The following is an 18,656-nucleotide window of genomic DNA, read 5'->3' on the forward strand; positions in this document are numbered from 1 at the left end:
ATTCAATTTTTTCCGGCAGAGTGGAGAAAAATTACTCAGGACAAGTGGGTGCTAAATATTGTTTGCAATGGATACAGTCTTCGATTCATCAGGCCGCCTCCAGCGATTCCGCCGGTAAGCTTGCGGTATCAACTGCGAGAGCTCCAGGCGGAGGCAGACATCCTGTTAAGGAAAAAGGCGGTGGAAGACGTACCTCTGTCTCAAAGGGGAAGAGGTCTGTACTCTTGTTTCTTCCTGGTTCGCAAGAAGGACAAGAACGAGTTCAGGCCCATTCTGGATTTGCGGCAAGCAAACAAATGGATTCGCAAAGAGAAGTTTTGCATGCTGTCGTTGCATCAGATTTACCCTCAGCTGCAACAGGGAGACTGGCTCTGTGCCATAGACCTACAAGATGCGTACTTCCATGTGCCCATTGCACGGAAACACAGGAAGTTCCTGCGGTTCCAAGTCGGCGCAAATCATTATCAATACACAGTACTGCCATTCGGGCTAAAGTCTGCCCCAAGGACCTTCTCGAAGTGCATGGCAGTGGTAACGGCGCACCTACGAAGGAACAAGGTGTGTGTCTACCCGTACCTGGACGACTGGTTGATCAAGGCCTCATCTTTTTCGGAAGCGCCGGCTCACTTCCGGAGGACGTGCGTTCTCTTGAACAAGCTGGGGTTACACGTCAACATGTCCAAATCTGTCCCGACTCCGGTCCAGTGCATACAGTACTTGGGGGCCTCCATCGATACACGGTCAGCAAGCGTGTCTCCTTCGGAGGAGAGACGGTTATCGCTCCTTCGGAAGGCTCAGGACCTCATGGCCGCTCCATCGGTGACAGTGAGGAAGGTGTCTTCGCTGCTGGGGTCGATGGCCTCCTGTATCTTCCTCACGCCGCACGCATGGCTGCACATGCGACCACTGCAGGAGTGCTTGGAGGATCAATGGGATCAGAGAACAGGTTCTTGGGACGACAAGATCCGGCTGTCTCTACATGCTTTTCAGTCTCTGAAATGGTGGTGTTCGGCGGAGAATCTCCTCAGGGGGGTTCCCTTCCACAAGGACATTCCCGAGACGACTATCGTGACGGATGTGTCTCTCCAAGGTTGGGGAGCGCACTCCGGAGACTTACAGATACAAGGAAAGTGGTCCCCGTTGGAGTCGACGTACCACATCAATTTCCTGGAACTCAGAGCCGTGTACCTGGCGTTGAAGGCCTTTCATCCGTCCTTCCAGACCACCTCGTTGCTGATACAGACGGACAATACAACCACGATGTATTACCTCAACAAGCAAGGGGGGTCGCGATCGCGCACTCTGTCGCAGGAGGCGCAGGCGATCTGGCGCTGGCTTCTGGCCCGCGGATTGATGATCACGGCCACGCATCTGCCAGGTGTGCAGAATGTTCAGGCGGACGCGCTGAGCAGGCTGCTTCAGGAGAACCACGAATGGGTCATAAACGACGAGGTACTAGAAGTCTTCGCAAGGTGGGGGACTCCAGACGTAGATCTGTTCGCCACCGGCGAAAACAGCAAATGCCGAGACTTCGCATCCAGGTACTACCAGAAGGGAACGCTGGGGAATGCGCTATGGATCGACTGGTCGAACAGCTTTCTGTATGCTTTTCCACCCATTCCCCTGATTCCGGCAGTGCTCATCAAACTGTCCAAGTCCAGGGCACGGATGATCCTGATTGCCCCGGAATGGCCCAGACAGTGGTGGTTCACGGATCTGCTTCACCGGTCTCTCCATCCTCATATGCGGCTGCCGTGCAGGCCGGACCTTCTCACGAAGTTCGGGGGGCGGATGGTGCATCCCAACCTCTCGTCTTTGAGTTTGGCGGCATGGCTCCTGAGATAGTGCAATATGGCCATTTGAATCTACCAGAAGATTGTATGGGCATACTGAAGGAGGCTAAACGTCCTTCCACTAGGACTTCCTATGCTTACAAGTGGAAGAGATTCTGCATTTGGTGCAAATCCAAGAACTTTGACCCGACAACATGTAAGGAAGATGTCATCCTTCCATATCTTTTACATTTGGCACAGTCTGGCCTTAATTTCCACTCCATTAAGGTTCATCTCGCTGCTTTGACTGCTTACAGGAAATGCCCTTCACAGACTTCCTTCTTTCAGATCCCTGTGGTCAAGGATTTTTTGGAAGGCTTGAAGAAGGTGTTCCCTCCGGTCAGACTTCCCTCGCCTTCCTGGGAATTGAATGTGGTGCTGTCCAAATTGATGAAGGAGCCTTTTGAACCTATTCACAAGGCTTCGTTGCAGCACCTGTCCTGGAAGGCGGTATTCCTAGTGGCCATTACATCGGCCCTCAGGGTGAGTGAACTTCAGGCGTTGTGTTGCCGAGAACCTTATACTGTATTTCATGCTGCTAAGGTTGTTATGCGTACTCACCCTAAATTTCTTCCTAAGGTTATATCTGATTTTCATGTCAACCAGACCATAACTTTACCTACGTTTTTTCAGAATCCTTCTTCTCCAGCGGAAAGTTCTCTACATTCCCTGGACGTGAGGAGGGTGTTGAAGTTTTATCTTGATAAGACCAAAGATAGTCGTAGGTCAGACCAATTGTTTATCAATTATGGATCAGTCAGGACCGGTCTTGCTACCTCCAAACAGTCCATCTCTCGGTGGATTGTGTCCTGTATACAGTTGTGTTACCAAAAGGCTAATAAGACCTTAGGGGGTAAACCTAAGGCTCATTCCACCAGGTGCAAAGCTGCCACGACTGCTTTGCTGCGTAATGTTCCGATTGCAGAAATCTGCAAGGCGGCCACTTGGAAGTCGGTCCATACCTTTGCTGCGCATTACTGTCTGGACGCGGATGCCAGGGCAGATGCTCAGGTTGGGCAGGCTTCGCTGCGAAATGTGTTCGCACAGTAGTGGTATTATTTTGTAATCTTCTCCACCGCCGTTTTTGTGTGGGGATGGGCTTGCCATTCTATTCACTAGATTATGACTATACACAGAGATCCCCTACTACAGAAGGAGTAGTTTCTTTTCTGTAACTCCAGTTCTGTAGTTGGGGTATCTCTGTTATAGTCATAAGCGCCCGCCCTCCTCCCCGGTGGAGAGATGCATGTTAATATAAGGAATTCTACAGGTCTGGCGTGCTACGCCTTCAAAAAGAACTGAAAGTAAAAGGGACCTGCTGTGCATTCTGGGATACTGGAAAAGTTCTGGAAAGTTTTCTTAAAGGCACAGTATCCTGTTCTGAGCCACATAATGACAGCCTATGGGTTTATTTTTTCTTTCTTCCCGTTATTTCCTTTAGATATTCTCCGGCTTTAATTTCGGAAATAAACATCCGGGTTGATCCCTCAAAAATAACTTTCAGTTTTGCCGGGTTCATCAGAAAGGCTTGAGCACCTTGCGCTTGAAAAGGAGATATTAATTGACGCAAACGCCATCTTCGCTCCACTGTTATGTGCCCAAAATCTGGCTTGGCAAAAAATTTAACTCCATCAGCTTCTCTCTGGGAGTTTGGCCTAGCCTGATCATAAATTAATTGCCTTAAAAGGAAATTGCCAAAAAAAAACAAAAAGACTCTGGGTCTTTCTTTTTCATGATTATTGCTAACCCGGTTTGGATTTAGATTAAAGGGGAAGCGGTGAGCCCTTTGTATTTCCTGATCCCAGTTCCAACTAGTCTGTAGTGGAAAGGCGGACCGAAGAAGTTTTACAATGTATCCTCTGGGGTCGTCTCCCTCCACGCCTTCCGGTATCCCTAGTAGTCTTAAGTTGTTCTTCCGTAGTCTGTTTTCCTGCTCCTCGAGCTTGGTCATCATATCGGTAAGACGAGCTTCATGGGATGTTCCTTGTTCCTTAAGTAGGGAGACCTCAGCTTCCAGGGACTCTGTACGAGTTTCAACCATAGAGACCCGGTCACCGATATCGGTACAGATTTTTGCAGCTCAGGACGTTTGGGTTTTTTGGTACAAATAATATCTAAAAACCCTAATCAGTGTGGGGTGTTAGTTTAAAAAAAAGTGGGGGGGGGGGGGGGGTGGGGTAGGGTAGGGAGAAGGAAAAAAAAAAAAGCAAATCATTTCTTCAAACTTCTCTCTCTGGGTAACCGATAGGCTATGCAGATTGGACTGTTTTTATGTCTCTTTTTCGGCAACTGGGGTCTCACATGTGCTCCCATCATTCAGGGAGATCCTGACTGTTCTTTTTTTTTTGGGGGGGGGGTGGGACTGGGGGTGGGGGTGGGGGTCCAGGTTTTCATTGAATGCTTTGGGGCTAAAAGTCAATTTGTTAGTATTTTTTCTAAAAAACAGTTAATGTTATTCTTGGGGATTTACTTATACTGGCAATCCAAGAGAGCAGGAAACTGGTTTGGCTGGAGAGATCACATAGTCAGGGGTGTGGAGGGGGAGAATGGTAAGAAGTGGGTTGTGGGACATGGGTTTGTGGGAAATTCGAATGATATAAGACTACTTGTAGAGTATCAGCCTTGATATTATTAGCATTTAAAAAGATAAGAGAAAAATATGAACGCATTAAATAAACTTAGAATAGTCTCATTAAATATTTGCGGCTTGAACGACTTATTGAAAAGGCAGAAAGCTGCGCAGGTACTACGACAGATGGGCACAGACATGGTATGCCTCCAAGAGACTCATATTGAAGGCTCCCAGAGATCTTTGTTGAACACTCTCGGGTTTAAACTTATTGGGGCAACCTCGCAGGGGGCTCGGATAAAGGGAGTAGGGATCTTGATACGAAAATCATTACCAATAGTAGTGAATCAGGTTAAATCCGATGCATTAGGGAGATGGGTCATGTAGGAGAGTAGGGTCTGCTTTCTATGTTCACCCCCACTTTTTGCTTTTGCTTTACTGGTTTTCGACTTAGATGTGGCTGTGGGCCTGCTAATCAGACCCACAGCCCTGCTGTTCTCTCTCTAAATTAATACTATGTACTTTAGGTGCATAACCCATTTGGATAGGATCACCTTATTGGCCCCTGTACAGTGTACCCTAGGTACCCAGGGCATAGGTGTACCCTAGGCCTACCAGGGGCTGCAGCATGTATTATGCCACCCCTGGCCTGGCCTTCCATTTTGACACAACTGGCTGATCACTCAGCTGGGGCAAGGTCGTGTAATCACCCCTTGCTTAGGTGTAGTATTCCTATACCTAACTTACATATAGACACATGTGTACCTATCAGTCACTCCTATGGCAGGCCTTGACAATCCTGGAGGCAGAGTGCTTGGTAACATGTGAGATGGTGCTCTAGCATGAGTTGAGCCTGTCTGCAGCTTTCGGAACCTTGTCCTTATAGCTGTTCTATGATATAGCCTACCATATACTCTTAAAGTGCCTTATAATCTTAGACGGTTATGGTAACTATGGTTTGGCTTTATCAAAACATGTCGTGTAAGGTGTCTAACACTAGGGAATCATACCCCCATGCCATTTCTGGACATGAGGATATTATTCCCCCCTTCTAGAGGGAAAGACATGTTAAAATCATACTTCAACTGTTAGCCTCTGACCAAAGCCTCAGCATCACAAAATGGATGCTGCTGCCACGACACAAGTCTGACCTCCTGCAGCTGGGAGTGATCCCAGCCAGGGAGGCCTGGACAATAGGTTTCCTGCTTGGGGAGGTGCTAGCACCTCCCCAGACAGCCTTTAGTGTATTGGGGCAGGGTGGGCTGAAAGGAATGAGACATGCCTGGGGCACACAAGGTGTTCCTTGCATAGTCCAGTTCAAACCGGCGCTGGGGCACTCCAGCCCCAGCTCTGGCGCGAAACTGGACAAAGGGAAGTGGGTGTAACCACCCCCTCCCAGGTCCCACCCATAAGGCGTGACCTAGCAGGTATCCCAGCCCCCCAGATTAGTATAAGAGTGGGAGTTGGGCCTCAAGACTTTAGATTATCCTGAACCTGCAAAACTGAACAGAAACTCTGGACCTTCGACATTCGACGAAAGAAGAAGACTGAAGAATCTCCCTTGTAGCCAAGGAGTGGCTACCCTGTGCAAACAGGCACCATCAAGAGACTACCCTTTGCTTTGCGACCGTTCTACGAGGAACCGACTGCAGAGCCCGACCAGAGCCTTGACTTCCAGACTTCTCTGACCCTCATCCACATCTGCAGCAGAGCTGAGATCCGTGGAGGCGACGAGCGACGTGGGACCGGCTACCTGGGAAAAGTGGCTAGTAACTTACAGCGCAGCTTCTGAGGCACCCTCGAAGTTGTGCACCGGGGATTGAGAAGCCCCAACCCCAAGCACCATCTGCACCGAAGATCAGCCCCCCACACTCCACGAGTCCTGCGTGGGGCCCTTCAGCATTTTCCTGCTTGCCGCGTCTGTCCGGTTGCTTGCCCGCTGGCTAGTGGCCTCTGTGACGACGCACCCTGAAATCTTCTGCGCTGGTTTGGCTCCTCCAGACTGGCTCCTGCTTCTCTGCAAAGAAGAAGCACCCCAGACCTTCCTGGTCTGCACCAGAAGCAAGTCCTTTGTTCTTCGTGGGTTCCGCTTGCCAAGGCTTGGTGAGTCCTAGTCCAACTTCGACGCCGCCGACAGCAAGAGCCTTCGTGGGACAGCTCGCCTCCTGGTCCTGGTTGTCCTCGACGCCTCCTGGTCCTCCTGGCTGCAGCGACAAGCTTCACCTTCACCTGCAACTCTTCACGACATCGCCTGGTTCCTTCCTGGTTCCACGTGGTCACTGGCTAGTGACCTTGACTCTGTCCCTTCTGCTTGCAGGTTTCTTCTCCTCTTGATCCCAGCCTTGGGATCCACCGGACACTCTTCACTGACTGCCTGTCAGCATCTTTCTTCAGGCATCCATAGGAGTCGACGACGAAAACGACGCATCTTCACCCCTATGCACCCGCAGCCTGTGGGCTAGGTAACTTGGGTACTCCGGTGCTCATCGGTATAGTGACTATCCTAGTGTCTAGTTTTCAAGTCTCAACTTCCTAGCTACTCCGGAAGTGTCCTAAATCTACCGTTTCCTAAACTGTACTATTGCTATTGACTTTTACGCATTACGCGTGAGTGTTTCCACTCTGCACACGAATCCCGTGGGCCTCCCACTTCCTAACTAACGCTAGTGTAGTGTAGCCCCAGCGATTCCCTAGGCCTAGGCCTATTCTATTTCCGTGACAGTGGTTCTTATACCACTTACTTAGTATATGGTTTGCGTGGCCCCTAGGGCCTAACTGTATTACTTACCTGTGTGACTTACTGTATGCATTAATAAGACTGTGTTGTACTTGCCTCTAATCTCATAAAGAATGCTGAGGGTTTGCTTAGAATAAATACACTTTATTTTATATATATATCTGTTGTGGTGTCCTTTCATTTGGTATTCAAGGGATTATATATGGTATCACAGCTGGCTTCACATGCCGTTCAGAGTTTAGCCTAAGACTGCTCTTGTCCATGCTACCACTAGGATAGCTGGTCTATAAGGTTGACTTTACAACCAATCACCATAAGGGTATTTGGACTGATATAAGGTGTACACTATAACTAGTGACATCATACATCAGGCCAACTTCTCACAGGTCATAGTACAATGCTCTTTATCTTTTAATCCTGTGTTTACGATATGTTCGGTATATGCTAGCAATTTAGATGACCCTGGGGTGATAAATCATGTCAATCAAGAATTAGTACATTGGCCACTTCCGATAATTTTATGTGGAGACTTAAACCTAAATCTTCCTAGCACATGGGACTCCCATAAATCTTGGTATTATGAGGGAAGAAAACCTAAAGTCTTTCGGGCTCTGACAAACTTAATAAATACACATGGCTTAATAGATGCCTGGGCTCACCTCAAACCTGATCAGAATGGCTTTACTTTTTTTTCTGCCCCTCATCGGTCTTTAGCTAGATTGGACTACTTTTTCGTATCCTCTGCCTGCATCCATGGCTGTTCCATTGATATCTCCCCCCAATTGTTGTCGCATCATAATCCTCTTATTTTAAATTTAGAAGGCTGGGGTACTCCGAGACCTGGATCAACTTGGACGTTTGAAAAGGCTTTGTTATATGACAATAACTATCGAGAATACATGGTCGGCTGGTTACAGGAATTTCAGGATATGAATATTGGGACTGCATCTGTTATGGTGGTCTGGGGCACGCTTAAGGCAGGCATCAGGGGGGAAACACTACGCTTTTCAATCCGAAAGAACAAACAGGAAAAAATGCAAACTGAAAAATTACATCTACAGATGATAGAAGCGGAAAAAAAACTAACTCGGGCGGTTCTGACGGGCGTAGGACTAGATGAGGCACAGACTTTGGTAGCAGTCTCTAAATCAGAAATGGGGGCTGTTTTAGCGGAAAAAATAGCTATCAAATGGGCTGCATCTAGAGAAAAATGCTACGAGTGGAGTGAGCGTATTGGACATCAGCTCGCTATCTCTACAAGACAAAGGACAACAGCAAACACCATTATTTCTATTAATACTGAGACAGACGGGCTTATCACAGACACGAAAAAAATAGAGGAAGCTTTCAGGCAGTTTTATGAAAAGCTATACTAAGAAGAAGCCAATGGTGCATCTGAAGACTTAGAAACGAAAATAGGAGAATATCTTGAGGGAAATTTGACTGATAAAATGAACGATGCGATACGTGACTCATTGTAAAATATTCCTATTTGGGACGAGGTAGCATTAGCACTGGCTAGCCTTCCGGATGGTAAAGCCTCAGGGATGGACAATATACCAGTCGAATTCTATAAAATCTTTTCGGATCAAATTAAAGACCTTTTTACTTACGTAGTAAGGTCTATCTTTGAGGGGGCCGCTCCACCGAATTCCTGGTCCCTAGCCAAAATTGCGATATTTCCCCCCCAAAAAAAAATCACCCCTCGAGATGGCGTCCTATAGACCGATAACATTAATTTACACCGACTCGAAAATCTACTAAAAAATTATCGCCACAAGAATAGCTATAAATGTTGAGCCACTAGTATCTAAACGGCAACATGGATTTATTCCAAAAAAAGGTACTACTGAACATGTACGTCGGACTATCACTCTATTTGACGCCGCTGAGGTGACAGGAGACCCGATCTCGTTAATACTTCTTGATGCTGAAAAGGCATTTGATCGGGTCTCCTGGCAATTCCTCTGGGTCATCATGCGGCATCTTGGATTTGGACCAAAATTTATTCAGGCTATACAGGCATTATATAAGAATCCAACAGCCAAAATATCTATCAACGGCCAATTGACTAAAACAATACAAATAACCAGAGGAACGAGGCAGGGGTGTCCTTGTTCACCCCTACTTTTCGCCCTTTATATCGACCCTTTAATAAGAAGAATTGAAATCAATCCTTTAATTCCCCCGGTTTCGAGGTTCGGCATAGACACAAAGATTATGGCTTACGCCGACGACATCGCTATAATTACTCCGGCACCCGAGCTTGCTATTAGGACTCTGGAGCAAGAAGCTCAAAAATTTGGAATGATCTCTGGTTACACCCTTAACAGAACAAAGACACAGATAGTTGTTAATAAAATGATAACCTGGGTAGATGAAAGAATCACAAGGAAAGCAAAATATCTTGGGGTTGATATTGTTGCAGACTTGGACTCTTTGGTAAATGAAAATTTGACTCCTTTGGCCACTAATATGAGAAAATCACTCAGGAAAATTGATAACTTACATCTAACTATATTGGGAAGATGCAACGTTTTAAAAATGACATACTTTCCAAAGCTGCTTTATTTTTTTCGTACAATTCAGCTTATTTTTAATAGACATTTACTTGCAGTTTTTGAACACATTTTTTCTCAATTTATCTGGTCATACACGAGTCCGAGAAGGGCTTTTAACCTTCTCTCTTTACCTAGTGAGAGGGGAGGCTTGGCTCTTCCTAACTTAAAATTATATTACTGGGCTGCTTCCTTACAACACTGCTGCGAATTGATGCATGAGGAATTTCCTTTCTCTCCCTCAGGCCTGCCCTCTCCCTATGTTTTGTTGTTGGGGGGAAAAAGTAAAAAGGTGTCTCTGGCGCCAGCTGGAATATAGCTACTACAAACGAGTGAAATTCAAGACAATGATCTGTGCCTATCAGGTCTTCCGTAATGTCCGTAAAATATATGGAATTAATAGGCTAAGCTACTACACTCCGATCAGAAATAATGATAACCTGCCACTAATATTTAAAAGCACATATTTGCGACAATGGTATCACGCTGGGATTGGTAGGCTGGGAGATCTATGTAGGGCGGGTCGCTTTCTGTCATTTGAGGAATTGCAAATTGGCTCTAATCTAAGTAATGACCAGATATTTCAGTATCATGCGATTATGAACTATCTAGTAAAGAATATTGAGGGGTCTGCTGGGTTTGTAGCACTAGTTTTTATAGAGAAACTTCTTGGCCCTAAAACACCTGGGATTGGAGATATCTACTGCACTTTGAATGAACAAAGACCAGACGATCTAAGCAAAGTAGATGCTAAATGGCAGTTGAAACTGAATATCTATGCTAATGTTTTCTGCTCTGCATTAAGCCTAGCACGAACATACCTGCTATCTCCCAAATTACAAGTACAATTAATAAGACCGGATTCTTTATGTACATAACTCCGAATAAGGTTTCAAAATGGACAATTGGGCCTGGAACCACTTGTCCTCGTTGTACTGAGTATGGTGCGGACTCTGTGCATATGTACGCTACATGTCCAAAACTCGCGCCACTTCTGAAAGAAACTCAATTGTTCTTGAATAGAATTTTTTCATTAGATATTCAACTTATGCCAATTGCCATTATGCTGGGGTTATATGAGTCACTTAATGCTAAAGAAGGTGGAGCTTTGCTGTTCGTTGCTATGACTATCTTGCGGATATGCATTGCTATGCAGTGGAAAGATCTGAATCCTCCTTCTTTTAGCCAATGGCAAGCTAGATTTCTTGCTACGTATAGGCTGGAGAAAGCCGTCTATGCTAAAAAGGGAAGAAGAGCAAGGGAGAGGGGCCTAGTGGTTTGGGATCCTTTGACTAGATGGCTCGATACTTTGAATGCCCATGAGGAATAATGTAAATGCAGAGCACTTTTTTGTTTATATTTGCCATTTATTTATCCCTCCCTTTTTCTCTCCATTGTCTCTTGCTCCTATTCGGACTTATTTTTCTTTGTTTTTTTTGTTTGTTTTTTTTCTCCTAAAGGTTGCTCTCTTTTCTTTTCTCTCTTATGTGGCGTACACAGCCATTTGGTGTTTTTGTATATATTTGCAATGACTGGGCTTAAGATTCGATAATCGTATATTGTCCCTTTTGTGTCTATTTTTCCACTTTTTTTTTCTTTTTTTTTCTTGTATTTCGTGTTCTTTATCCTTTGTTACTTCTTGGACCTGGGGTGGGAGGGTGGGAATGAGCGATGTTGTTAAAAATGATTTAATTTGTCTTGTAAATGTTGGTAAAGAACAATAAAAAAAATTAAAAAATGACAGCCTATGGGGCTTGTCTGTCCATTCCTTCCTCTCTATCATTCCAGAGGCTTTTGCTGGAAGAGGCAGGTTTCTTTCTCTATGGAAAAAGCTGGACAGGCAGTGCTGTTAGTGGTTGCTGGTGGAATTCTTTCAAGTTGAAGTACTGGACAGTGTAGCCTGTGGATATAGGCTGCATTATCTGTCTTTGAAATTCTCTCTTAAGTGTGGATGCAGGTCTGCATGACTTGACAACTTAAGAGATTATTTTTATTGCTCCGGGGTCCACGTGCGCGGACTATTCATTAGATTATGACTATAACAGAGATACCCCTACTACAGAATTGGAGTTACAGAAAAGAAACTACTCCTTCACCCTCAGCGACTCTAGGGCGGCCCGGGTGCAGAGAGAGTTAGTCCCAATGTTATCCTATGAGGGATAGGGGGGCCTTGTTTGGTGGCTGCTGTCTGGCAAGCCACGCGGCTGTGGGAGCTGGGCTCCTGGTCACTTACTCAGGGCAAGTGGGGAAGTAGGAAGGTGTAGAGTTTTCACTGCCAGGGCCACTCGGGCGGCTGGGTGCAGAGGGCTTTTGAGCCTTCGGGCGCTCAATGGATTTCAATGGGAAATCTCCGGTTTTGAAAAAGACTGCAGGCTCGGGGACGAAAACTCTTCAGGTGCCACCACCACTTCGAGAGGTAAGTTGGGTAGTTGGAGGATAGGTAGGTACCCCGGGATTGGACACAGAGGGCTGTGGGGCGCCGGGTGCAGGGGTGCCTTTTGGTGTCGGAAAATCTTACCCTCTGTTGATCGCGGTTGGGGTGGCACACTGTTCTGAGGCTGCAGGCTTCTTCAGGATCGTCGAGGGGGGTCCTTGGGTGTCGGAGTCGGGGTCACAGTCGCCGTGGGGTTGTCCTCGTGGGTTTAGTTCACTCCGGCACCGGCCAGGCTTGGCTGGTGCAGAGTGGGCTGGGATCGCGGTTCCGGGCTGCTGCCAGGGGTGAAAGGTAGTTTCTGAGTAGAGCCTCTACTCATCGGAGTCCCAGGGGATCAGAGTTCAAAGGTAGCCAGGTCCTCCGGGGTTGGTGAGGTTGCTAGCCACAAGAGATGCCGGGCTGGAGCAGGAGCAGGTTCGAGGGTCGACAGGCCGGTAGGGCTGGGCCCAAAGCAGTTGGTGTCTTCTTCTTTTCAGCAGCTGCAGGCAGGTCTCCTTTCTTCTTGCTCTTTGTAGTTTGGAATCTGGGGAAGGAAGGTTCAGGGTGCCCCTAAATACTAGATTTAGGGGCGTTACAGGTAGGTGAAGGGCAGGGACCAATGGGTCCCCGTCCTGGGGTGGGTACAACCCCTATCCTGCCTCTCTCCTGTGGGAGGGGGGCAGTAGTCCTGTTAGGGTAGGGCTCCCCATCTTCAAGATGGTGAGAGCCCGGAGATGTGCTTCACCTCGCCTCCCCCACCTGAGGGGTGGGGTTGGCAGGCTGGCACATCCCCTGTCCTTATTTGTGGTTTCCGGCCAAAGCTTCCCGCCAGAGTGGGGGGTTGCAGGGGCCTGGGGAAGCTCACAGAGGCGGCATGCCTTTGAAGCTTCCCCCTGCCCATCCTGGGGGAGGAGATTTAGCACCTCGTCCAGGATGTGCATTGTTGCAGGACCAGGAGAGCAGGGGCTCTCCTACCCAGGGGTCCAGCAACATGCCTGCTGGGTGGCAGCCTAGGCAGCCTCAGAGCAGACGTGGATTTGTAGGTTAGGTTCGAGGGGGCACCTCTAAGATGCCCTCTGGGGCGCTGGGTACATTAAAACCCACACTGGCATCAGTGCGGGTTTAATGTGCTGAGAAGTTTGATACCAAACTTCTCAGTCTTTAGTGTTGCCATTATGGTGCTGTGGAGCTCGTGTTTGACGAGCTCTCAGCACCATGTACTCTTAAATGGCAGCACTGCACTTACAGGGCTCAGGAATGGACCTGGGCACTGTAGGGGCACAGGGCTCCTGCGCCCACACCATTGGCATAAGGCACCCAGCTAGAGGGGTGACTGATGTATGCCATTGCAGTGTATGTGATGGGCATGGCACACAGGGATGTGTGCAATGTCGACTTTGTTTTTGTCTTGCACCCAAACACTCAGCCTGCAAAGGCAGTGTATGTGTGTAAGGGTACAGGGCCTCTAAGAGTGGCACAAGGAGTGCTGCAGCTCTTAGAGGCCTTCCTTGGTCACAAAGCCCTGGGTACTTAGGGTACCATTTACCAGGGGCTGACATGTGGCCAGGGTTTGCCAATTTGGATTTGGTTTGTTTTAGGGAAGGAGCATAGGCCCTGGGCACCTGATTGGCAGGAGTCCAGGGCACACTCAGTCAAAGTACATTCAGCAATTCAGCAAAAAGTGGGGGCATACCATGCAAGAAAGATGGCACTTTCTCACAATTACACTTTAGTTTCTTGTGACATAGAATAGCGACACCATTTTTTTTATTGGTAGATGGAGAGAATAAAACCGTACCCACCCAGCCTCTCTTCAACTTAAGCGACTCAGCCTCCGTAAGGTGAGTTTCTTGTAAAAGGACTAAATCTGGGTTATAAGAAGCTAGGTGGGAAAGGACTCTGTCGTTTAATAGGGCTAATAAAACCTTACGTTCCAGGAAATAACTTTGAATTTAAAAACAACAAGAATGTAAAAGAAACAAAAATTACAATGACAAAAGGAAAGAGAAGAATACCAATAATAAAAAGAGGGAAAAAGATAAGCAAAAAGATAAAGTTTAGAGAAAGAAATAGAGAAGAAAAGAGTAAAAAGAGCATACTTAGAGAAGGAAAGAACAAGTAGGGATAACAAAAAAAGAAAGAAAATGCAACCAAAAAGTAACAGAAAAAGAGAAGGGAAAAAGGGGAAGGAAAAGGAAAAAAGAGAAAGTGCAAGGAAAGACAGTACATATCCAAAAAGGATGACTGAGTGCAACATACCCGAGGGGGAGAAAAACGACGTAAACAACGGGGCAATGGCGACACTCAACAAGATGAGCCTCCCATGAATGGGAGTCCACACCGCACCAGGACGAAAGAACGCAGAAGGGGAGCCATAAGAATTGGAGAACAATAAACCAACCAATCTATATGGGTAAACAAAGGTAACAATTAACATCAGGAAAATATAAAGGAGAGAAATAACCAGCTAGCATGCAACAAGAAAGAAGATAGATCTTAAGAACAATAATATCTAAATAGCAAACAAAAAAGGAAATAGACATGAAGAAAGAGCTTCACTAAAAACTGCCTAAAAAACATCAGTGATACAAAACCGCAGTACAACAAGAAACCATACGTGAGAGTATAGGAACACAAAACCTGTAAGGAAAAAAGAAGATTACATTTTCAACCGTTAGAGGAGACAGAAGTATCCATGCCCGTGGAAGTTTGAATATGGATAAAGTTTTTAAGTTCCGCAGGATTTTGGAAAGTCAATGTTTGGTTCTGATAAGTGACTTTGAAAATACATGGGTGAAACAAGCACCAAGAGTTCGCAGAGGAGCACGAAGGTTCAGGAATTCTTTTCTTCTAGTCGCAGTAGCATTCGAGACATCCTGTGAGAGATAGACTTTCTGACCCAACCAGGAAAGTTGACGTTTAGATCTAGCTGCTGAAAGAACTGACAGAAGGTCAGTACAGTTCAGGAACAGAATGATGACATCTGCGTGGTTTGGTTGAAGTAGATGTGCGAGGACCAAGCCTGTGGGCTCTTTGAATACTGAGAGAAGTGGTAGATGGCATATCTAAGAGTTTCGGAAGAAAGGAGGTGAAAAAGAAACAGGGTCGTCTCCTTCCAGGGATTCCGGCAGACCATAAACGCGTAGGTTATTCCTTCTGTTTCTATTTTCTAAATCCTCAGTATGTTGCTGTAGGGCAAGAACCGATTGTTCCAAGGAGGAGTTTAGTTTTGAATGGATTGGAATCTCTGTTGCCTGCTGCTCCACCGACAATACTCTGCTATCCATAGTAGACCACTTCTCCTCAAGAAATTGCATCTTGCTGTTGGTTTCCTCTACAAACGGCCGCAAAGCGCGTATCTCCTCCAGAAGAAGTTCCATAGAGATGGGAGACGGAACCTTATCAGGGGAAGGAGGGTCCTGTTTCAGGCGCTTAGAGGATGCGGCAGGTGAGGATGATTTATTTACAGAGGGCTGCGTCGAAGAAGAACGAGTAGGCGCAACTTCAGCCATTTGGCCTACGTGAGAAGATGTCTCCAAAGGAACGGACTTAGAAGGAACGAAAACAAATTTTGGATTACGCAGCTTTCCCATATATAGCTAACATTCAGGGCGCACAGGGCCTAAAAATTCCAGTGAAATTAGTTGATGGAGATGTGCACTGATGGAAGAATGGCAGACGAGGGAATAAACCACTTACAGGGAATACCGGAGCTCCTATGAAGGGTATGTGAGCCAGGAAAGCAAATGTCCAGCAGGCAGTGTTCATATAGTTCTTTTCAATAAAATGTAAAAAAAAAAAAAAATAAGGTAAACTGAGGTACAAAGAATAAAAGGCAGCAGACCTTTCTAAATGCTTAGACTCACATACAAAATGGCAGGCAGCGTGAGGAGACAGTTGCAGTAGTGAGGCAGCATAGCAACAAATGAAAAGTAGTCAATCCTCATGTAGAAATGTATATTAAACTGTTCATAGAGGTAAAAAAAAAAGAAAAAATAGCAAATTGTTGGAAATGTCAGTCATTGAACAGTAAAGAATCGGCAGCGTCGGTAGTCTCTGGCAGAGCGATATGAAACAGAAACGCGCAATTCAAATCTACTTAGCCTCTTGCGCTTTGGAGCAGATAATCGTTCCAGCAAGACTTGCCTAATGTCCCTAGGGATTCTCCATCCTGTTGCCCCCCGCAGACGCGCAAGTACCTCCCTCCAGTAAGAGAGCAATTACGGGCAGGACCAGAACATGTCAAGGAAATCCGCTGCACTTGCATTACATCTTGGGCTTTCATCTTTGCGGGATGGGTATATTATATGTAAAGTGCGTGGGGTGAGGTATATCTGATGAACTAAGTTATATTGGAGGAGCTTGAACCGTGCGTTGGTGCTAACCTTCTGTACCCCTTCGTGAACTCTCCTCCATTCACCCTCGGTCAGGGTTGCATCTACTAGCACATCACATTTTGGCTGGATCATCAGCATTTCGCCTGGTAGATCATCTCTTAATGCTCTATAGAGATGGGATACAACCCCCTGCCCTGCGCCATGCAACATTACTTTCAGTGTATTGGTGGTAGGGGGTTCCTCATGGGAACATAGATCAGATCTCTCGAACTACACTTGAGATCTTTTCATATTGTAGAAATTGGCCCGATTGAAGGCGACCCTTACTTCCTCGTAATACATTTTCCGTCTATGTGGAGATTCCCCAATGTCTGACGTATTCCCCCCCTTCCATCGGCGCACCAAGATAGTCCGCAATACTGGCGAAAGGAAGCAAGGGCGCAGCGCCAACAGGGGCATGTCTGGCGCATATGGGGCATGTTGCACCACCCGGCATACCACGTTTCCCCACTTTGTGACTAGGTGCCACAAAATGTATGGGGTCTCCCGGGGGGCATCGCACCCAAGCATCAAGAGCTCAGTCAGTGGATGGTCTCCATACCTTCCCGTCAAGAGATCTCTCTCCTAAATACCTTCACTGTCCAGCCAGTGGACCGCATTTTGCAGCTGGGAGGCCAAGTAATAAAATTCCAAATAGGGGACTTCTAGCCCTCCGCCAGCCCATGTTCTTTGTAGTGTTGTCAGACGCGCCCTTCTGCGCTTTTTTCTCCATAGGGGGTCTGCCGTTAGACCATCTAATGTCTGGAAGTAATGTCGCGGAATCATATAAAGGGAGTGTTGCATTGCGTAGAGACAACGAGGTAGGATAATTGTTTTTGCAATTGCAAAGCGCCCCATTAGTGACAATGGCAGATCTCTCCAGAAACGTATGGACCACTGCAGTCCCTCAACCACCCTTACAATATTAAGATCCAAGTAGGTAGAGGCTGTATTTGCCAGACGAATCCCCAGATATTGCGTCCCTTCGCCCACCCATGGCAACTCCACCCGTGGCAGTTCAGACGTTCGTACTTCGGCCAGCTTGCCAGTGGGAATCAACTTGGACTTCCCGGGGTTGATATGAAGACCCGAGATTTCACCAAAGTTCCTCAACTCCATAAGAAGAAGAGGCACCGAGCACGCCGGACGCGAGAGGTAGACCAGTGTGTCATACGCGTATAGGGAAACAGGTTAGTCGCCCCCAGGTTAATCCCCAGGGTCCCAACTCAACCCGCAGGGTAGAGGCTCCATAGCCACCGCGAATAGCAGAGGAGAGGGTGGGCACCCCTGGCGGGTGCCCCAACAGAGTGAGCAGTTTAGACACCAATCTTTCCAATCCTGATTCTGGCTGCAGGAGCTGTGTAGAGCAGTTGCACCCATTTGAGGAACCTCTCTTGACATATAAGGCCAGTCTGCTGAATCGAAGGCCTGTTTGATATCCAGCATTGCTATAGCATAGTCATCCTTTATTAAACCTGGAGCATGCCAGACATATGCCAAGTGTCGCAGGTTATGGGTTGTACTCTGTCTTGGTATGAACTCTGCTTGGTCTGGGTGGCTAAGATGGGGCATCCTCGGGAGGAGAAGTTCCGCCAGAATCCCGCGGAGTATTTTCACATCAATATTTAATAGCGAGATGGGCCTATAGGAATTGGGTAAGAGTGGGTCCCTATCGTTTTTGAGTATCATGGCAACCAGCACCTCTCACATGGAGGGTGGTAGAGATTGTCTCCAGCGCATCATTACAGACTTCTAACAATCTATCTGCCAGTAAGGGGGTGAACTGTCGATAAAACTCCGCTGGGAGCCCATCAGAGCCAGGACTCTTGGCCTGTTTAAGCCAGCATATAACAATAATAATTTCCCTCCTTTGTGATCGGGGCGTTCTGTGCCTCAGCCTCATCGGGCTCCAGTTGGGGAATTTTGATAGTGTTCAGAAAGGCAAGGATTGACTCCTTATGGGGGAGGGGGGAGGGGAGGCCGATGTGCATACACAGCCCCTAAATGATTTGCCTGCGCCTCCGAAATTGCCCTTTGTGTATAGACCATTTTCCCGGTGCGATTGTGGAGCTGTAGTATAGGGGTGATGGAGGTTTCCTGTTTAACTAGTCATACCAGCAAGACTCCAGTTCTATCTCCCTCCCTGTGTAATCTTTGTCAATAGGCTGTGT

The 18,656-nt window shown here is 47.0% G+C and overlaps 1 pseudogene across 1 annotated transcript in view; it reads left to right on the forward strand.

The window, feature by feature from the left end:
- The window catches only part of LOC146866942 (lysine-specific demethylase 5B-like), a 492,309-nt pseudogene that overhangs the window by 72,007 nt on the left and 401,646 nt on the right, over positions 1-18,656 (forward strand). The gene's annotated exons all lie outside the window — the stretch shown is intronic.

This window comes from Triturus cristatus, chromosome 1_2 (assembly GCF_964204655.1).
Source record: "Triturus cristatus chromosome 1_2, aTriCri1.1, whole genome shotgun sequence".
NCBI lineage: Eukaryota > Metazoa > Chordata > Amphibia > Caudata > Salamandridae > Triturus > Triturus cristatus.